This window comes from Bos grunniens, chromosome 10 (genome assembly GCF_055505025.1).
Source record: "Bos grunniens cultivar Pamir isolate PY7600 chromosome 10, Bosgru_T2T1.0, whole genome shotgun sequence".
NCBI classification, from domain to species: domain Eukaryota; kingdom Metazoa; phylum Chordata; class Mammalia; order Artiodactyla; family Bovidae; genus Bos; species Bos grunniens.
In genome coordinates, this window is record NC_141174.1 from 20,315,418 (window position 1) to 20,337,746 (window position 22,329).

The following is a 22,329-nucleotide window of genomic DNA, read 5'->3' on the forward strand; positions in this document are numbered from 1 at the left end:
CATAAGAAATAAATACGAAGACATCCTTCTACAAGAAACAAAAACATCAGTTCACTGAACTGATGATGTCAGTAACAGGTTTTTTTTTCCCTTAAGAAACAAGTTTTTTCAACAAAAAAAAACGGATATAAAATACATTGTGGGACTGTAGCTTAAATATCTTGCATTTCCTGTCTGTATCTGGCCTGCTATTCAAATGGCATTCCATTTGAAGGCTGGTCATCTCTCAATGGAAGAGATTTACTAGCTCTTTTCCTAGGGGCCTCACTGATTGTTTCCATTTGAAGGCTATAATTTTCTAGCATTGGCAACATTTTAATTCAGGATTCTAGGCCCACAAATAAGGAAACAAGCTAAAGACAGTTATATTTAAATAAAATTAAAATAAGGATCCATTTTTTAACAACAAAAAAATACACACACAAAGCACAAAAACATAAAATTGCATTTCTACAAAAGAGGTCTTTATTTCCCTTTCTGTAGTGAAAATACAATCTATATGAATTAAGGGGGAAAACCTTTTCAGTTTACTTTTTTGTTCAGGAAAAGAAAATGGAAATCCTCTTCTGATTGTCCTAAATCTTTCTCTGACATTTTATCAGTAACTATGCTACCAAGTTGAAAGGATTAATGATCTCTGAGGGGCAATGGCTATTCAGTCCTGTGGAATCAATATCCCAAACAGGAACCAAGGGTGAAGAATGGGTTTTTTGAATGCAAAAGTTAAATGACTTGAGAAATGTTTCAGACAAGGATGCTATGAAATCATCTCCAAGACTCATGCATGCATGTGTGTTATTAAGTCGCTTCAGTCACGTCCAACTCTTTGCGACCCCATGGACTATAGCTCACCAGGCTCCTCTGTCCATGGGATTCTCCAGGCAAGAATACTGGAGTGGGTCGCCATGCCCTCCTCCAGGGGATCTCTCTGACACAGTATGAACTCACCAGGCCTCTTGCGTCTCCTGCATTGGCAGGCAGATTCTTTACAACTTGAACTGCCTGGGAAGCCCACCAAGACTCATGCTGGGGCACAATGGGAATAATGTGATAACATGATTCAAAGCACCTTGCTTCATAAGCCGTTCTTAGGAGTGGACACCTCCTCTGTAACTACTGCCACCAGTACAAGGTGGAAACTGACAAGCTGACAAATTTAGAAAGCAGAGAAGTCAATTTTGTCAGGAAGATGGCTAATTGTCAGAGTACAGAAGAACGCAAAAATTTACCAAAAGCATGCATTCTGACCACAGGATGAATGCAGGAATTTAAGTGAAAATGTAACCTACACACTCTGAAAAGCTCACTGATGACTCAGTAGGGCCTGCACTTGCCAACCCTTTAAAGGAGTGCAGGCACGGGTGTAGACAGAGAACTCAACAGCAGAACAAGCATGAGACTCGAGAAGATAAGCATGTTGATTAAACTCATCAGCCATTTAAAACCAAACACATTCTGGGGCATCCCCCAGGAGGTCCAGAGGTGAGGGCTCCGTGCTCCCACTGCAGGGGCACGGGTTCAAACCCTGGCCAGGAGATTAAGACCCCACACGCCACATGGTGGGGCCAAATAATTAAATAACAGTTTTACACATTTCATTATGGGTCACCAAGATGCTTTGTAACAGATCTTCGCACAAGTGTCTAAGAATGCATTTATAGCTTCTTTCCGTGATCCTGAATTTCTTCTCAACTTCTTTGTGATTTTCAACAACAAAACACACAGTATTTACATATACCTGAAGTGAAAAAGCATACAAAAATCACCCTATCTATATGTAGTTAAAGCACAAACAAACGCAAGGGAAGAATAAAGATGTAAACCAGGAAAGGCGTTCTTCGGAGGTGGAGAAAGGGCACTGCTTTCAGAGAGGATGATCACACGGTTTTAACTGTTCCATGGCATTGGTAAACATTCAATTTCCCTAGAGTGTTGGGGGAGGATATATATAAGTATCTGTTATGCCAACCTTTAAAGAGTTCTTATATTTGAGATTCACAGTAATTTTTGAAGAACAAAAGCAAACAATTAGAAATCTGAATACAGACTATTTTAAGAAAACACCGGGGGCAGCACCACACTGTCAAACATACACCTGTACAAAGGGATGGTTTTCTGACCCGTAGTCCATGACCCTTTACAGTGCTCCCAGCCCAAACGGTTTGACTAAAAGCGAAAACCTCCAGGGAAAGAAAAGAGAAAATCTGAAAGCAGTGTATTTCATTCTCATGTCTTTGAATACAAAACCACTACCTGTGAACAGTTCAGAGTGAAGAGGGTGCCCGTCCACACCAGCATGCCCTGCCAGTCGAGTTTGACGGCATTATTTTGCCTCCCTTTGCAATTACTCCCACGTTTCCCAAGGAGAAACTAATGGACTACTAAAAATAAAATGGAGACGAAGTGAATCACTTAGGATGTTTTGGCTCCCAACTCAAACTGGCTTAAACAAGAAGGAAATGTTGCTGGCTCAAATGCTTGGACTCCTGGAGGAGAAACAGGCTTCAGGGCTGCTTTCTCTGTCTTCCACCCTTTGTGACTTCTTGCTCAGCCTGGAGCCACACCAGACCTCACACCAGCACATAACAACATCCAGAAGAAGACAGAAAGAGGCAGGCACTTCCGGTAGCTGTGTTTTAAGTATGAGAAGACTTCTGCCAGAAGCGCTTGCCAAACTTACTTTGGACTCTCCTTGGCTAGAGCCAGATTACAGGACCATTGCTGAAGCCAGGCCTCTGCCCAGTTAATGCCACTGGGCATCAGCACTGGCTGATGCCTCCTCCCCAAGGAGTGACTCATGCACAGGCATAGCAGGGATGGGCTTGCTCCTAATCAGGGCCCACCCTGGAGCTGGTCAGTTTCTCAACCCCAAATATGGGTGGTAGATGGGATGCATAATATGGATTCAACTCTGATTGCTAGTATTAGCCGATCATTCTGTGTTTAGCAGATTAACTTACCATAATCATGATGCATTTGTATATTTGTTATATATAAAAGCTAGAAACATAAAAATCAGATGACCAAATGAAAAGGTAAAGTTTTTAAAAACATCTTTCAATACTCCCACTGCTCCAATGAGAAACTTAAAAGACAGAAAGTCAAAGCATGTGGGTCATAGGAAGTATGGTACAATACTTACTATATTCTTGTGCCATAGCTACAGAAATTTGGACAATAGCATCCACATTAACAATATATAACCTAAAAAAAAAAAGAAAAGAAAAAATAGTTAAGTACACAAGAAATTTCATTAAAAATAGTTGTATAACTTTGACAAAAGTCTTTTTTTTTTTTTTTTCTGGAAGAAGTAAACCAGCCTTTTAAAAGTAAATAGCTGAACTTAGAGATTAGAAAAAACATCTGTGGTATTAGAATTCCTCTAGGTATCTTCAAGTTAAAACTACCTGCATCTTTTGTAGATCTGAACACCAACAAACAAATGCATTTTAAACAAATTAACACTGCCCTGGACTGCTCCTTGTAACACTGAAACAAAAGCAACTATTAAACGAACCTCAAAAATCATGTTGTCTAACTCCTACAACACACATCCAATCTACTGAGTCCAATGTAACTTAAAGCTAGATAAACCAGCTTCAATTTCTAAATTTCTACACTCAGGGATCTAAGAAAGTGGTCTTGGGGTGGGGGAATGGTAAATGCACATATCCATTCAGATATCTGACACTGCATCGTAGGAAAATCTTTGAATATTCAGATACCTTGAAATGCTAAAGAAACACAGCCACAGAACTGGGACTTTAAGACCCTGGAATGTCTTTTAATATTGAAAAGTGAAAGGTAAGAAATCTGTCCCTATCCAGACCTCAGGACAAGTAACAATATAGCAAGTCACATTCAATTCAGAAGGGCTTTAAAAACATAAAACTCTAATGATGCTGTGGTTTTTCCTGGGGAAGATGTGCCTTGACAAGGCTGAGGATAGCCACTCTCATCTATCTACAATACCATGCCTAATTTCACTTTCCTCAGTTTATGTAAGATTCTGCCATGTTGCTGGCATTAGTTATGGTTTGTAGAAGAATCCCTTCATGGATCACAGAACTGATGTTTCTGAATCGTGATGCTTGAGAAGACTCTTAAGAGTCATTTGATGTTAATGTTTTTATGTGAATGGGGATGCCACAGAAAATGAAAACCTAAAGAGGCAGAATATACCATTTTAACGAAGGGTAATAAATAGTGAAGTGACTACACAAAGGAAAAGGGGGGGTTAGATACCTAAGGATGGGAAATTGTGGGAAGGTGACTAGGAAATGTATGGTGGATAAAACTTGTTTAGTAAGATGTGTTACATAGACTCAAGTGTCTGGAGTTAGAAGAATCATTCTCTTCTCCCTGGTATGGGAGATGGGTGCACCTTCACAGATGGAAATTCATGGCCTGCATTGACACATGAGGACAAAAAGCTCTTCCTGTATCTGCTGTATCTTGACTTCTTTCAGTCCAAAATAATTTTAAAGACAGAGGCAAATTTTGGGGTGACATATTCCAATCCCCCCATTAAAATACAGCAAAAGCATTATTATAAGAATCGGAAAGGAAGATATTTGCTGAATATATGTATTAAATACATATAAGACTCATTTAGAATATATAAAAACTCCAAGAAAATAAGAAAAAGATGTGTGTGCTAATAAGTAGCTTCAGTCGTGTCCCAACTCTTTGCGACCCTATGGACCACAGATGGCCTGCCAGGCTCCTTTGTCCATGGGATTCTCCAGGCAAGAATACTAGAGTGGAGTGTCATGCCCTCCTCCAGGGGATCTTCCTGACCTGGGGACTGAACCCACATCTCTTATGTTTCCTGCACTGGCAAGCGGGTTCTTTACCACTAGTGCCACCCGGGAAGCCCAAGAAAAAAATAGATTATCTAAAAAGGATATAAAAAATGGCCAAAAAGCGTATGAAAAGGTGTTCGACACCATTCACTACCATAAAAATACAAATTAAAACCACAATGAGATAAAATTACATATTGATCCAAATGGCTAATATGTAAATGTCAGACAACACCAAGTCTTAGGCTGTAGAGCAGTTCAACTCTCAAAAACTACTTGTGTGAACTGGAAAACTGTTTAGCAATATCTAATAAAGCAGAATATAAACTGTGGCCCAGCAATTTCACTTCTAGGGAAATATTTGCTAAGAATGCACATATATAGGTCCTAAAGAAAAATATTTTCAATGAAGCCTTACTTGTAATGCCAAAACTCGGTAGCAACTTGTGGAACATTCATATAATGTATACTATACAGCAGGGATCAGTCAATTTTTCCCTGCAAAGGATCAGACAGTAAATATTTGAGGGTTTGCAGGCCATATGGTCTCTGTTTCCTCTTACAACCACTCAATTCTGCCTATGGAGTAGAAAAGTAGCCAAAGATAGCATGTAAATGAAAGGGTGTGGCTGTGTTCAATAAAACTATTTATAAAAACAGACAGTTTGCATGCCATACAGTAATGAACATAAACGAACCATATCTAATGCAATAACACAGATGAATCTCACAAACATAATATTAAGACAAAGAAGCCAGATATATGAGGGAGTATACAACATGACTCAAGTTCAAAAGTAGGTAAAACTATGTAAATCAGAATAGTAGTTACCTTTTGGAGGGGGCAGTAAGCCTGGCGGAGGAGGAGTAAGGGGGAATTCTGGCAATCTAATAATACTGGATTCTCTGGTTTGAATGGTAGTTTTCCAATTATACTCAATTAGGAAAACTCATCAAAGTGCTCATTTGTAATACATTTGTCCTTATATGTGTTATACCTGAATTAAAAGTGAAATATTTTAATTTTCTTTATAAAGCATCTAGGTCAGTAAAGTGAATGCTTTCTCATAGCTCACTTGCCCAGGACATCAAACTCTCTGGGTGCAGTAGTTAACCTTGCACTCTCATGGAGTACAGCCCTGAAGCAATACCCCTTTGTTTAGTGTGCTGTCTGGCTCAGTGGTAAAGAATCTGTCTGCCAATGCAGGAGACACAAGAGATGCAAGTTTGATCCCTGAGTCAGGAAGATTTGATACCCTGGAGTACAAAATGGCAACCCACTCCAGTACTCTTGCCTGGAAAATTCCATGGATAGAGGAGCCTGGTGGACTACAGTCCATGGGGTCGCAAAGAGTTGGACACAACTGAGCATGCCCCTTTATCTTTCTTTTTTTTTCTTTAACTACATTACATCTCAACCTCTGTTTTGAGTCCGTCCCAGGCAGAACTCTGGAGAATGAACTATGATTAAATAGAACACAGGAGTGGCAGGAAGAGAATGCAAAACAGAGGGAGAGAGGAAAGTAACAGATGGTGGATCAAGATACTGATGGAAATAAGCCCCTACATTTTAACATAATCTGTTGAATACTCTATACAGAATAGAAAGTAAAGGCAGCAGCTTAGAAACACAATTTGCAAGGTTACTGAACTGGTACTTTGGACAAAAATAATGACATTTTAAAACCTGACCAGGGCTCTTAAAAGACTGTTAGAAGGATTTTGTGTCCAGCATAACAATTTATTCCAATCTAATAGGTTAAAGGGGCAGGAAGTTTCAGATTTTCAAGTGAAGAGGCAGATCTGACAGATAATACAGTCTTGCACTTTATAGGTCTGCATATTTTTTAAACAATTTCTGTACCTTGATTTCATACTACCCCTCTATACTGTGTTAGAAAATGTAATTAGCTATTGTTGACTTCCCAGCAATCACAGGAAGCCATTAAATTACTAAGGTTTTGCTCAAATGTATGAGGAGAGGCTGAGAATACAAAAATGCCAGAGATAACAAGATCATGGGCACCACATTCTATTAATACAGGATTATATCACGAGTGAAATAAAGAGTAAAGAAAAAACGAAAAGAACTGAAATCCACTCACTGTACTATATTCACTGTGTAATTGATATGTGAAAAAAATGAGTGAAGGAAAGTCACTCAGTCGTATCTGACTCTTTGCAACCCCATGGACTATACAGTCCATGGAATTGTCCAGGCCAGAATACCGGAGTGGGTAGCCTTTCCCTTCTCCAGGCATTGCAGGCAGATTCTTTACTAGCTGAGTCCAAGAGGAGCCCAAGAATATTGGGGTGGGTAGCTCACCCCTTCTCCAGTGGATTATTCCAACCCAGGAATTGAACCAGGGTCTTCTGCATCGCAGATGGATTCTTTACCAACTGAGCTAGCTATTAGGGAAGCCCTATGGTTCTTTACCATTCTTTGCATGGCAGGCAGATTGTTTACCAACTGAGCTATCAGGGAAGAAAATGAACTAGATGCTAAAAATCCAAAGTTCCTGCCTTTAAGGAGCTCACAGTTACAAAAAAGATGAAAAGCCTATACATCAATAATTTAAATCAAATGTCACAAAAGTTTCACAATACTTAGAAGTGCCATGACTTAACAGAAGAGAATTATTAAATGTAGGAGAGGTGAAATGAAAATAGGAGAGGAGGGTGAGGAAAACAAGTCATTATATAGTAGGGAAAAACTGAAATAAATGGGTTTTGAACAATTAAAAATGGGCAAGACAAGAGGAGGAATAGAGCATCCTTCCAGGCACGGAGCTAGAATATGCAGAGGCATGAATGAGCCAGTAATTCTTGAGAAATATCAGGAAATCTGAGGCTGCCAGAACATGATGTAGAAGGACAAACTAAGACTGAGATTGGAGGAACTTTTCAATTACACTATGAACTTAGTGTAACTAATTTTATCTTACAGGCATTATGGAACCATCAAGGTGGGAACTGGGGGAAGGAGAATGGAATACAAAGAATAGAGGGGGAGTAACAGGTCCCTGGATATATCTTTTTGTATAATTTTGATGTTTGAAACAATCAGATCAGATCTGTCACTCAGTCGTGTCCGACTCTTTGCGACCCCATGAATCGCAGCACGCCAGGCCTTCCTGTCCATCACCAACTCCCGGAGTTCACTCAGACTCACGTCCATCGAGTCCATGATGCCATCCAGCCATCTCATCCTCTGTCGTCCCCTTCTCCTCCTGCCCCTAATCCTTCCCAGCATCAGAGTCTTTTCCAATGAGTCAACTCTTCGCATGAGGTGGCCAAAGTACTGGAGTTTCAGCTTTAGCATCATTCCTTCCAAAGAAATCCCAGGGCTGATCTCCTTCAGAATGGACTGGTTGCTATGTGTACTCATTGCTACAGGGTTATCATTGCTCCTAGTCTTTGTCAGAGCACAGAGCTAGGAAATATATATGTATACACATATCTATCTCTATCAATATTTATTATCTGCCGAAATGCATATTTAAAACCATGATCTCTCTGATTCCAGTCTAACACCATACAGTTTATTCTGACTTTTCCCCTTTCTTTGTTTATTTTATCTCTAGTCTCAGAGTATATAGTCAGGATACTAGTTTCCAAAGTAGTTAGGTTAATTCTTTGGTACTCCCTTACTGTGATTACTTATACCTTTGTAATGCAGTTCACTTATTACTGATTGTGTTTCATTCTGAGTTACCGATGGGTAACTCAGACTATCGGTAACTCAGACTATATATAACTCAGACTATTTTATCTCTGAGACTAGAGATAAAATAAACAAAGAAAGGGGAAAAGTCAGAATGAACTGTATGGTGTTAGACTGGAATCAGAGAGATCATGGTTTTAAATATACATTTCAGCAGATAATAAATATTGATAGAGAGAGATATGTATATACATATATATTTCCTAGCTCTGTGCTCTGACAAAGACTAGGAGCAATGATAACCCTGTAGCAATGAATACACGTAGCATTCAAATATTTCTGTATAAATGTTAATTTCCTGATTTTGATAAGTTTACTGTAGTTATATAAGATATTAGCTTATCTAAATAAAGAGTTCAAAGCAGTGGTCATAAAAATGCTCACTGAACTTGAGAGAAGAATGTGTGAATACAGTAAGAACTTCAACAAAGAGAAAATATAAAAAAGAACCAATCAGAAATGAAGAATATAATAACTGAAAGGAAAACTATACTAGATGAAATCAACAGATTAGATGATGCAGAAAAACAAATCAATGATCTGGAAAACAGGTAGCAGAAATCACCAAACTGGAAGAGCAAAAACACAAAAGACTTTTTAAAAATGAGGACAGCTTAAGGACTCTCTGGAACATCAAACATAGTAACACACATACAGGTCCCAGAAGCCAAAGAGAGAAAGTACTTCTGCAGTTACCGGAGAACTTTCCTAACCTGACAAAGGAAACAGATGTCCAAATTCAAAAAGCAAAAGAGAGCACCAAAAAAGATGAACTTAAAGAGATCAAACCCCAACACACATCATAATTAAAATGTCAAAAGTTAAATATAATAAGAGAATCTTAAAAGGAGCAAGAGAAAATAACTAGTTATGTACAAGGGAATCCCCATAAGACTATCAGCTGATTTTTTAGCAGACACTTTACAGACCACAAGAAAGTGGTACAATATGTTCAAAGTGCTGCAAGGAAAAAACTTAGAGAATACTTTACCTGGCAAGGTTATCATTCAGATTAAAAGTTTCCCAGATAAGCAGAAGCTAAAGGAGTTCATCACCACTTAATCTGCCATTCAGCAAATGTTAAAGACTTAAATTTAAAAGGAAAAAAAAAGGTCATAACTAGAAATGAAAATATACGAAAGGCGTTTTGTAATAATCTTTATAAGAAAAGAAGCTGAAAAAGGCCACAAAGAAGTCTCAATAAATTTAAGACCAGTAAAATCCTATCAAGTATCTTTTCCAAAGACAACAGTGAGAAGCTAGAAATAAATAAGAAGAAAACCGGAAAAAAGGCAAACACACGGCAACTGAACAACATCCTACCAAACAATCAATGGGGCAATAAAGACAAAAAAATACCCTGAGACAAGTTAAATGTTGGAAGTTGCGTTTAACTATGGGACACAGTAAAAACAATTTTAAGACTGAAGTTTACAGTGATATAGGCAAAGTTACTAGAATGAAGGAGATAACAAAGATCAGAGTGGGAATAAAAAAACAGAGACCAAAAAAATAGAAAAGATCAACATAAGAGATGACTCTTGGAAAATATAAATAAAATTGACAAACCTTTAGTCAGACTCATCAAGAAAAAAAGAAAAAGGCTCCAAATTAATAAAATCAGAAAGGAAAGAGATGTTACAATGGATACCACAGAAATATAAAGGATCATAAGAGACTCCTACAAACAATTATATGCCATCAAACCGGAAAACCAAGAAGATACTGATAAAATTTTTAAAACAATATTCCAAGAACCAGGAAGAAAAGAAAACTCGAGTAGACCAAATTATTAGTAATGAAACTGAGTCAGTAATTTTAAAACCTTCCAATAAATAGAAGCCCAATAGTCTAGAAGCAGACTAGATGACTTCCTAAAGCGAATTCTACCAAACATTTAAAGCAGAGTTAAAACCTATCCTTCTCAAACTATTCTGAAAAGTCAAAGAGGAAAGTTTCTAAACTCATTCTACAAAACTAGCATTACCCTGATACCAAAAACAGCCAAAGACACTACCCCCCCAAAAAAAAGAAAATGATAGGCCAATACGCATAAGTGAAGGTGACCAAGCAGTACAAACATCCAGTTATAAAATAAGTAAGTCATAAGGATGGAATGTACAGAATTGGGAATATAGTGAATTATACCATAGTAACGTTAAATGGTGACAGATGGTAACTTACAGTGATCACTCATAAAGTACATAAATGTGGTATCACTATGCTGTACACTTGAAATAAATATTATAACTGTATATTAATCATACTTCAATTAAAAACAAAGAATTCAAGACCAGATGTTAGACGTGTTTATTGCTCTCATGGACTACTCTCAGGAACTCTTAGTGACAGAACTAGGGAATACAGTGGACCTTCCATAGCCATGGGTTACACATCCAACCCAGATTCAGCCAAACATGGATGGAAAATATCGGAGGGGAAAGTCCACAAAGTTCCAAAAGCAAAATGTGAATGTGCCCTCCACAGCATGTACATGTTATTCACAACTATTTATATAGCATTTACATTGCATTAGGTATTACAAGTAAACTAGAAATGAAAAGTTTAAGGGAGGAAGGATGTGCACAGGTTACATTCAAATATTACGCTTTGTTATATAAGGGACTTGAGCATCCTCAGATTTTGTATCTGTGAAGGTCCCACAGATGCTGAGGGACAGATGTATGTATGTGTTTCTACATATATGCATACACACACGTCTACATCCATAGGATTCTTTAAGGAACTCAATAAAGCTATTATACATAAAGTTTACATGAAAAGCCAAAGGTGTGAGAAGAATCAAGACACTCCATAAGACAACAGTAGTAAGAGACTTACCCTACCAACGATCAATTACAACACAGCAGTAATTACAAATAAACACAGAAAGGTTGAATTATTTAATATTGGTACTTGCACACATGTTTTATCCACATGGGGGAAAATTAAATTGAATACCTATTCCACTCTCTGTGTTAAAGTCATTTCCAATTTAACTGAAGACATGTGTGTAAAAGGCAAGATTATAAAAATTTTAGTAGACAATAAATGTAGATTTTATGGTCTCAGAATAGGTTAACAACATAAGAAAGAAAAACCATAAAGAAAAATAGTAAATTTGTTCTGCATCACAGTGAAGAACTTAGGTTCATTAAAAAAAGATCATAAAATATAAGGATAAACCACAAGTTAGAAAACACATAACCAGCAAAATATAAGTATCTAGAATATATCTCTTAAAAATTTGTAAGAGAGACAATCCAATAGAAAAGTAGACAAAAAATTAGAAAAGGAAATACAAAAGCTCCTTAAAATAAATAATGCTTGGTGCTTTTAGTAATTACAGGAAGACAAAAACATCTTTACACACCTATCAGTTTGACTAAATTTAAGAAGTCAGACAATGTCAAGGGTGTGGCAAAGATAGGGAGCAATGGAAATAGAGTCCACTGGGAGTCATGTGCTGGAACAATCATTTTGAAAATTGTCCAGCACGGACATACTCAATCAGCAAGCAATTTCACTCCTGAGTTTATGGTCACCTGGAGAACTGTCACTCAGAGACAAATACAATTATTCACAGCCACAGAAAACTGCAAACACCCCAAATTCCACCAGTAGAATAAATAGGAAAACAAAGTATAGTGAAGTCACTCAGTCGTGTCTGACTCTTTGCAACCCCACGGACTGTAACCTACCAGGCTCCTCCATCCATGGGATTTTCCAGGCAATAATACTGGAGCGGGTTGCCATTTCCTTCTCCAGGGGATCTTCCCAACCCAGGGATAGAACCTGGGTCTCCCGCACTGCAGGTAGACTCTACTGTCTGAGCCACCAAGGAAGCCCAAGTATGACTTTGCAATAGTATCAGTGAACTCTAACGCTAAATGCACCAGTAAAGAAAAAGTCAGGGGAATAATATCCTTAAACACTTCTTCAGAAAAAGATTAGTGATAAACCTAATTAAAAAAATTAGATTACAAGCTCACAGAAGGCTGGATCAATACTCATTAACAGTCATTAAAACCTTCCCATCGTTTTTTTCCTTAGAATTGTTGAATGTTTCCAAGATACAAACAATTAAGTCCTCCAAGAGATAACAGTATAACTTTCTATAGTTTTGAACACAATATTTAGTCCACGGCAAACACCAGATTAACAAAAGAAAACCACAGATCTCGTTTAGTTGTTTAAGAAGACCATACTTAAAATTCCCCAAGTCTGTTGAAAACACTTGCCAAGGCACCATCTATCTTATGGTTTTTCAAATTTTTTCTTTATGTATTTAAAGGAAAAAAAAATGTTACTCTGTTACTCCACTACCAAGATGAGTGAAATTACTTCTAAGAACTTAAACCAATTAGACTATGAATTCATCTAAAAATATATATTAGAAACAGTACAACTTTCTATCTCCTCCTGTCCAAACAAACAAACAAAAAAACCCATCTTTTCAATTCAGTACAACACATTTAAAAAACAAAGCACTCATGTAAGTAAAACACTCTGAGTTTTATCTGCAATCCTCTGATAGCAATGAGCTCTGATGACACCATGTTCTAAGCTGACTCGGCCAAGGTTAGAGTACAGTGTGCCCAGGAACCTCTTAAGTATCCTCAAACCAAAAGGTTTTTCATACCTTATAAAATTAACTTGAACAATTTGGAAAAATCGCAAGCTCTGCATTTAAATTTGGCATCTAAGATGCAATCTATTCTCCATGATTTTAAATGTTATATAATAGTGTTCAGAATTTAGAATATCTTGGTCCACATTTTATACAGGTGGGTGTATGTACAAAACCTTTAAAACAGATGGTAAGTTCCATAGAGACATCAAGTGGCAGTTCTAACTGATTCAGCTCTAATTCATTTTGTTTGCTTTCTAACAACGCTCTTTGAAAAAGAGCAATCCCAGAGCCCGTAGAAAAGATTTCTATTTTTAAGCAGAGGTGACAATCTTTACTTATGTAAGAAGAAATTATACAGGTTAGCAGAAACATGAAATGCACTCGAATCCACTACAGACACGTCAAGGGAAACTTCCGTTCTCAGGGGTATATACTTCGTGTGTCAGTCTAACCAAAGTTATTGAGCCATAATTTTGCCACACGGGTTCTCCATTCTTCCCTTCAGAGCACAATGGATCATCAGAAGGCAATGTTTGCTTTCCTCTCTACAGTGGCAACCGTGCATCCGGCCTGAATGCTAAATAGCCAGGTTCTTTACCAAATTCTTGAAAGTCAGCCAACATACAGATCTTTTCACTCAAAATAAGCAGGAAGGAAACAGACTCAAATCATAATCATCATATTTAGCTACTCAGAATGGGGGAGAACAGCCTTACAGACGACCATTCCAGATGACTTGCAGTTTACCAGCACTTTGAAGGCAAGGAACCCACACATCTTCTCGGGAAGTCCACTCTACCCCATGTGGCTGGCCCACCCACAACGGCACCCATCAACTGGAGCCCACAGGCACAGGTGGAGAGACTGTCCACAACGTTGAACTCAACCTTCTGGTTCTCTCGCTTACTGCAAACAAGTCTACCATAAGCAACTGAAGGGGGTTAGAATTTGCTACTCGGAAACATACCATTTTGGCATACCGACTATTCTGAGCTAGAGGCACTAAAACAACAGGTGCAAAAAAGGCACTCGGATCTCCCCTTTTCTTCCTGAAAACAGGAGACAAAAAATTCCCGTGTGAAACATGCTCTCCCTGCACCTGGAGGAAAAGCACATTTTGATCACCAGAGACAGGGAGTCAAGGCTGAGAAGAATCTGCATAATCAAATCTTTTAAAAATTAACCTTATCTTCCCTTAACCTCCGCCTACATATCTTTGTTATTTTTTCACAATCGGTACTCATTGTTCAACTTGATATATAAACATTAGGCCTAATTGGTTCTCTGGGTCTTTATTTTCCTATGAAAATCCCCACGTACATGTTAAAAATTTTTTTATAATCTTTCCCCCTATTTTACCTCCCCTACGCAATCATCACTCTAAGGAAAGCAGCAACATGGAAAAACATACTAAATTCAAGAACCTGAAGAAAAAGAGTTACCACAAGAAAACAAACATGTTTTTAAAAGAATAAAGTTCCTCAAAAAATTCAAGAAAATATGATATCCATTTAAAAAATCAAAGATAAAATGATTACTTGGGGTTAAAATAAGAATATGAAAGTGAAAGTCACTCAGTTGTGTCTGACTCTGCAACCCCATGGACTATACAGTCCATGGAATTCTCCAGGCCAGAATACTGAAGTGGGTAGCCTTTCCCTTCTCCAGGGGATCTTCCCGACCCAGGAATTAAACCGGGGTCTCCTGCATTGCAGGCAGATTCCTTACCAACCTGATAAACTGGGGAACAAAAGTATGAAGGGTGATCAGAATCAGATCATGGAGCTCTGTAGCTGGATTCTATACCTTGGATCCCATCCCAGTGGACATTCTGGGCTCTGCCCATTATCCTCTTCCTTTCTGCTAAGAAACGTGTTCCAATCTCCATTAATTTATAAAAAGCTTATTTATCTCTTGACCCAAAACACTCCTCCAAAATAAAGAAGTAATGAGGTAAGAAGATGTCCATGGTGACAAGGAAGTTCCTGGCTTAAATAACCAAATGGATGGTTCTCCCATTAAAGAAACAACGAAATAAAAAAAGCCTGGGGAGGGTTGGGGAGAACCTAATGATGACGTACAACATTTAAAGTGTCTTTACAGAAAGACACTGTTATAAACTAACAGCCTGTGTTCTGAACTTGGTCCACAGGCATGTTTTCTTTGGCCCATGCAGTACTTAACAAAAATTCAACCTGTCCTTGAAAATGTACGGTATTTACCATGCAAATCCTGATTTACAGCTTCTCTTGAGAAACTGGGAGTCTGGTAACTTTGGGCCCAACATTCCCAGATAGCAATAAAGGCCAGAGCCTAACTGCCTGCGTGGGGACTGCAGGCTCCTGCTCTCCACCATCTCCAAGACTGCCTTCCTGACCCTGAGTCTATGTCAACGGCCACTTATCACCCCACTAACACTATTGTTTTTCTTAGTGTAGAAAAACATTTTTTTTTCCTTACTCAAAGACCTGCTTTTTACTCATTTACATTGTTGCCCAGGCTCTTAAGCTGATGAATCTGCTATAACACAAGAGAGTCAACAGTTGAAAACGTGGGTCTCTGGCTGGTAAGAGAAGACAGGGCTACAGCTGGGGTTTAAGCTAGCTTTGAAATAGGTGGCTGGATGGCATCACCGACTCGATGGACACGAGCCTGAGTGAACTCTAGGAGTTGGTGATGGACAGGGAGGCCTGGCGTGCTGTGATTCATGGGGTCGCAAAGAGTCGGACATGACTGAGCAACGGAACTGAACTGAACATGGAAAAAGGCTGCGCTCACAAAAGAGAATGTTTAAAAGGGGATAGTAACTATGGATGGAACTTTAGGAAATGCCCATAATTCAAGTCAGTAAAAGAAAGGATAATAGTAACAAATATAGTGAAAAAAATAGAATGGGAAAGATTAGAGATTTCTTAAAAAAAAAACTGAAGATATCAAGGAAACATTTCATGCAAGAATGGACACAATAAAGGATAGAAACAGCAAGTACCTAACAGAAGAAGAAGAGATTAAAAAGAGGTGGCAAGAACACACAGAGGAACTATACAAAAAAGGTGACCGGGATAACCATGATGACGTGCTCACTCACCTAAAGCCAGACATCTGGGAGTATTAAGTCAAGTGGGCCTTACAAAGCATTACTACAAAGCTAGTGGAGGTAATGGAATTTTAAATATAAAATTCTAAAAGATGATGCTGTTAAAGTGATGCACTACACACACACACACACACGTCAGCAAATTTGGAAACTCAGCAGTGGCCACAAGATTGGAAAAGGTCAGTTTTCACTCTAATCCCAAAGAAGGACAATGTCAAAGAATGTTTAAACTATTGTACAATTTTGCTCATTTTACATGCTAGCAAGGTAATGTTAAAATCCTTCAAGCTAGGCATCAACCGTGTATGACCTGAGAACTTCCAGGTGTACAAGCTGGGTTTCAAAGAGGCAAAGGAGCCAGAGATCAAATTGCCAGCACTCACTGGATCATGGAGAAAGCAGGGGAACACCACAGAAACACCTACTCCTGCTTCACTGACTCTGCCGAGCCCTTGACTGTGTGGATCACAACAAGCTGTGGAAAATTCTCAGAGAGATGGGGATACCAGACCACCTAACCTGCCTCCTGCAAAACCTGTATACAGGTCAAGAAGCAACACTTAGCACCAGACATGGAATAACAGACTGGTTCCAAATTGGGAAAGTATGTCAAGGCTGTATACTGTCATCCTGCTTACTTAACTTACATGCAGAGTACATCATGTGAAATGCTGGGCTGGATGATTCACAAGCTGGAATCAAGACAGCCAGGAGAAATACCAACAACCTCAGATATGTTGATGATACTATTTAATGGCAGAAAATGAAGAATACCTAAAGAGCCTCTTAATGAGGGTGAAAGAGGAGAGTGAAAAAGCTGGCTTGAAACTCAACGTTAAAAAAACTATAATAATGGCATCTGGTCCCATGACTTCATGGCTAATAGATGGGGGAAAAGTGGAAGCAGTGACAGATTTTATTTTCTTGGGCTCCAAAATCACTGTGGGTTTTGTGTTGCTGGAGAAGACTCGAGAGTACCTTGGACTGCAAGGAGATCAAACTAGTCAATCCTAAAGGCAATCAACCCTGAATATACATTGGAAGGACTGCTGCTGAAGTTGAAGCTCTAGTACTTTGGCCACCTAATGTGAAGAGCCAATTCATAGGGAAAAAAGCCCTCATGCTGGGAAAGACTTTAGGCAAAACAACGGGGCAGCAGAGGATGAGATGGTTAGCCAGCATCACCAACTCAAGGGACATGAATTTGAGCAAACACTGGGAGACAGTGGAGGACAGAGAAGCCGGGCATGCTACAGTCCATGGATTGCAAAGAGCTGAATGTGACTTAGCAACGGACAACAAGAACAACACTAACAACAAGATAAGTGCAAGTTCAAAGAGTGAGGGGTTCAAGTAGGAGTTCGAGATGAACTGAGTTGATGGTGCACAGATTACAGCAAAAATTCTGTCAGGTTGTGAGACCAGCACTATAGAAAGAGGTGAGGCCTTTTCTGGTGGTCCAGTGGTTAAGAATTCACCTGCCGCTGCAAGGGACACGGGTTCAGTCCCTGTTCCAGGAAGATCCCACGGGCCACGGGGCAACGAAGCCCACGTGCCGCAGCGACTGATGCTAGTGCACCTCGGGCCCAGGCTCCACAAGAGAAGGGACTGTGATGGAAAGCCCGAGCGCCAGACTAGAGAGTACCCCCGCCTGCCCCAAGTAGAGAAAGCCCGCGCGCAGCAAAGACCTGGTGCAGCCACAAATAAATAAGAAGACAGAGGTGAGAGTCCATTTATTTAGCCATTCTTCATTTGCCAGAATTATCATATGCAATCTGAAGTAAGTTGCATCTTACTCATGAAAAGCATTTTTTAAGTAAAAAGCAGCGGCAGAAATATACATTAGGCACAGTTCAACAACAAACTGCTTTCAGAGAATAATTTGTATTATCATAATAATGAAACAGGTCAATTAATAAAAGGAAAAAGTTACTAGGCTTTCCTCCAAACTTTTATGTAACGAGGGAAGGGGGAAAAAAGTCCATTTAACATTAAAAGACATACAAGAATTTCAAGCATCACAGTGGCAAAAGCCATCAGACTCTGAATATGGAGGAATATCTCTGCACATTTAGTTTAAAAAGAGGATAATTTAGAAATACTGCCATCTTAGACAGGCTCCTCTGTAATACTTTTTGTACGAGATTACTAGATAAACAGGATAGAGTGTATGGGCAGAATTCATAAGGAAAAAGAAATTCAATATAAAACAGACATGAAAATGCTCACCCTCATTAAAAATCAAGAAATAAACATTAAGACAAAAATGAAGTAGCCATCATTTTATAACTAATAAATGAGCAAGGTAATATTTTATACTTCTATAACTATTAAATTAGCAAAATTATTTTTTAATTTAACCTGATTGAAAATTTTTGATTGAAGTATGATTGATTTACACTATTACATTAATCTCAGGTAGACAGCACAGTGACTCAGTATTTAGTGAAAATTTTTTTTTAGATTTGACACTAATGAGCCTGAATTTAAATGCCGTGTGGCCCTGTAAATTGGGATGACATCTATAAAAGTGGTTAATATTCAGCAAAATGCTCATAATCCTTGTGATTGATGGCTAAGTCATCAGTGGTACTCCTAGAAATACAACTTACGTAAATAATACGAGAAGCAAAAGGTTATATGAATGAAAATACTCTCTGATACAAAGTAAAACAAAATACAGACTCTGGAAACAAGTAAACTGTCCAATAACAGATATACTACATAGAGAATCAAAGTGCATCCATACTATACTTTAAATTTATATATATACTGGAAAGACAAATCAATACAGCATTTTTTTTTTTCACATTTCAATATTCTCTGAATAAGAGTAAGTGAAACTGGAAGAGAATCTGTCATTCATAATTTTATAAAAGTGACACACAGACAAAAACTGCAGCCATAGAGTACAGGGAAAGATGGGGTTTAACAACTAACCAGCTTCAGAAAATGAAAAAAGTACTGGGTACCTTAAAAAAAAGAACTTCAACAAGAAAGATTTAGAGACATAAATCTTACACAGAAAATTGTTTAAAATATCATGGAGGTGAGGCAGTTTGTGAATCAGGCGATGCTAGGAAAGAAGAAATAAGCAGTAACATTGGGAGAAAAGAAACATAGCAGTTTGGGGAATAATTATGATTGAGAACAATTTTTGTAGATTATAAACTAGAAAAAGAATGAGTAACCAGTAGAGAGAAAAATTGAAAATTCAGGAGAGAAGAAAGGAATATGATCCAACAGCTCTTGGAGGCCACACGGTACAAGTACTAAACTTCCATGAAAGGAACCTGGCTTTTTATTAATATTCTGTCCCTGAAAAGTACTCAAATTTGTCTACAGAAAATACTTAAATGAAAACTTTAATACCTTTTTAAAATAAGAGACACTGTTAGTACATGTCACCAAACAGTATTTAAGCATAAAAGCAAGCAACACAATTTAAACAAATGATTCTCACATTAACTTCTAAAAATGCCAGAGGTCCTAAGTTAAACCCCAAACAAAATAATTGTGTTAGAGGGATGAATGTTTTGCATGGATCTAAAATTCACTTTTTTATTCATTTTAGCACTGCTGAAATCAGGAAGCATCTAACAATTACTGGTGTCATACCACTAGTTTTAAAAGCCAAGGTCTCTTCCTTAAAGATACTAGAATAATGAAATGTCTTACAATTGAAGGCATCTTAAATTCAAGAAAATGTGGTATCTCTCTGTCCTTACGAACTACTCTCTCAATTATATAACTACAAGAGAAAAGAAGAGAGGGGAAGAGAAACTTGGCATATGCAATTTTAAACTACTTTTCCTTTACAAAAATATAAAATTGTAAACATTCTACCAGGCAGATTCCTGTTTCTATAATTAAATGATCCCCATGGTCCTGATTCAATAAAGTTTATTCATGCTCATAAATGTAGAGCATAAATCAATACATAGATGTTTTACAGCTTTCTATGTGATTGACAGCCATTTTACAGCATGGGAAAAGTGATATTTAAGGGGAAAGGACAACTAAAATAGCACACTTTCACTTAAAAACAATCTACATTAAAACAAATTTTTATTTTTTACATTATGAAAGTATAATAGTATATTTATAGGAGACTTGGAAAATATAGAACAAGCTTACACATAGTTCTACATATTACAATTGTTTTTAGTTAAAAATTAAGAATTTTTAAGATAATCCTTAATTATCCTAAAATTTATTTAAGGATAATTTAGGATAAGTTAAGATATTTAACTGGAGTTTCAATATCAAACTCTCAAAAATTAATACAATGAATATACAAGAAGTAGAAAGATATAGTAAACCTGAAAAGGTCTGTGAACCAATTCAACATAATTAAGATGTATATAATTTTCACACAATTAAAAAACAAGTTTTTTTTTTCCCACACAATAGGATACAAATTCTATTCTAGTTGCCACAGACTGCAAACTAGGAGACAGTGGAACACATCCAGGGACAGATAACAACGTGCAAAATTTTCATGCAAACAAAACTTTCTAATCAACAAAAATCAGAGGCAAGAATATTTTATTAAAGATATTAAATTTTAATAGTAATGCTAATTAAAGGAACTATCAGTTAGGCATTTTAAAATTTTCACATCTTTGCAATTTTCTGTAAACCTAAAATTATTTTAAAATAAAGACTCTACGATTAAACAAGTATACATATTTGTTAAACTGATAGCAACAATTTTTGCTAGTAATTTCATTGATGTTTTAACTTCAACAAATAGCTTATGTGAAAAGATAAAAGCAAAGTTTAAGAAAAATACTTGACAAGACATTTAATAGCATCAAGCTTCTTTGGCAATTACCCTAATCACAACAATGCTGCTGCTGCTGCTATGTTCCTTCAGTCATGTTCGACTCTGTGCGACCCCATAGATGGCAGCACACCAGGCTCCTCTGTCCCTGGGATTCTCCAGGCAAGAACACTGGAGTGGGTTGCCATTTCCTTCTCCAATGCGTGAAAGTGAAAAGTGAAAGTGAAGTCGCTCAGTCGTGTCTGACTCCCAGCAACCCCATGGACTGCAGCCTACCAGGCTCATCTGTCCATGGGATTTTCCAGGCAAGAGTACTGGAGTGGGGTGCCACTGCCTTCTCCAAATCACAACAATAAATCACTCCAAATTAACGTACACTACAAATTTTTTGATATTTTCAGTAAACCAAACTTGCCAGCTAATAGATTTATTATACCCTGACGCTTACTCCTTGGAAGGAAAGTAATGACCAACCTAGACAGCATATTAAAAAGCAGAGACATTACTTTGCCAACAAAGGTCCGTCTAGTCAAGGCTATGGTTCTTCCAGTGGTCATGTATGGATGTGACAGTTGGACTATAAAGAAAGCTGAGCACCGAAGAATTGATGCTTTTGAACTGTGGTGTTGGAGAAAACTCTTGAGAGTTCCTTGGACTGCAAGGAGATCCAACCAGGCCATCCTAAAGGAGATCAGTCCTGGGTGTTCATTGGAAGGACTGATGCTGAAGCTGAAACTCCAATACTCTGGCCATCTCATGCGAAGAGTTGACTCATTGGAAAAGACCCTGATGCTGGGAGGGATTGGGGGCAGGAGGAGAAGGGGACGACAGGGGATGAGATGGCTGGATGGCATCACCGACTCGATGGACATGAGTTTGAGTGAACTCTGGGAGTTGGTGATAGACAGGGAGGCCTGGCGTGCTGTGATTCATGGGGTCGCAAAGAGTTGGACACGACTGAACTGAACTGAACTAATATTATATTGGACATGCAAAAGATAACCAAATCAATAAAATTAGCATCTTAAAATGTTTCTTCGGCAACTTACGTTGGGCCAGTGATTTACTCACAAAACATTTTAAAGTGATTCTGAATATAAATAGGGACTCTGAATCAAAGCCAAAACAGGAACCTTGCCAGAAAATTCCTTCAGACTTTCTAGTTGTAGTAACTTTGTAACTTGCAAAGCACTTTCACACAGCATTGTTCCTAGGATAACATAAGCTATGTTATCTAACACAGTAACTCCAGATCTTACCATTTTTAAATACTATTATTTACAG

At 38.0% G+C, this 22,329-nt stretch overlaps 1 long non-coding RNA gene across 3 annotated transcripts in view; it reads right to left on the minus strand.

The window, feature by feature from the left end:
• Nucleotides 1–1,681: 1,681 nt before the first annotated feature.
• LOC147364070 (uncharacterized) overlaps nucleotides 1,682–22,329 on the minus strand; it is a 191,310-nt gene continuing 170,662 nt past the window's right edge. For all 3 annotated transcript variants that reach the window (XR_015134077.1, XR_015134078.1, XR_015134079.1), the window contains 2 exons: nucleotides 3,143–3,204; nucleotides 1,682–1,924 (listed from right to left, as the gene is read on the minus strand). This is a non-coding gene — a long non-coding RNA (uncharacterized LOC147364070). The remainder of the gene's footprint in view (nucleotides 1,925–3,142; nucleotides 3,205–22,329) is intronic.